This window comes from Mirounga leonina, unplaced genomic scaffold (genome assembly GCF_011800145.1).
Source record: "Mirounga leonina isolate KUSES-001 unplaced genomic scaffold, KU_Mleo_1.0 Mir_447, whole genome shotgun sequence".
NCBI lineage: Eukaryota > Metazoa > Chordata > Mammalia > Carnivora > Phocidae > Mirounga > Mirounga leonina.
This window is the reverse complement of record NW_023270757.1, coordinates 1,579,449-1,580,050: the sequence shown is the minus strand read 5'-3', so window position 1 is coordinate 1,580,050 and position 602 is coordinate 1,579,449.

The following is a 602-nucleotide window of genomic DNA, read 5'->3' as shown; positions in this document are numbered from 1 at the left end:
GGTCTTCCTGCTCTAGCCCATGGCACTGGGTCCTGCCAAGCAAACCCTTACGGGCTTCAGAGGGACTGAGGGCTTTTCTTTCTTGAGTGTGAGCATGGGCGTCCCACGCAGGGCACAGCCAGATCAGTGCAAACTCCCTGAGAGTCCACAGGGGCCTGGATCCTCCGGGGTGGGGGTGGGGGTGGGGGTGGGGGGAGTCGTGGCGCCTGTGAGTCTGGGCGTGGGCAGGCACAGGCAGGCACCGGGCCGGGCCGTCAAGGCTTCTGCCACCTGCCGTAGCGGTAGCCGCGGTATCCAGACTTGCCTGGAGCTCTGTCCCCGATTCCGGACTGCCCCTCCTCCCACATGCGTCCCGCCCCTCGGGTGGGCGTGGCCTGCTCCTACCCTCGCCTTCCCCTCCAGGGGGCGGAGCTGGGGGAGGGGTCCACGAGCGAGTCACGTCCAACAGGCGGAGCGGAGCACTAGGGGGCCGGCTGGGGAGGCGCCACATCCGGCGGCTGACTCTTCGCGTGTAAAGCCGAGGCCGCTGCAGTCGGCGTCCAGCAGTAGCCCTGGGCTCTTCTCGGCTGCGGGAGCCGCTGCTCCAATGCCCCACAGCGGCC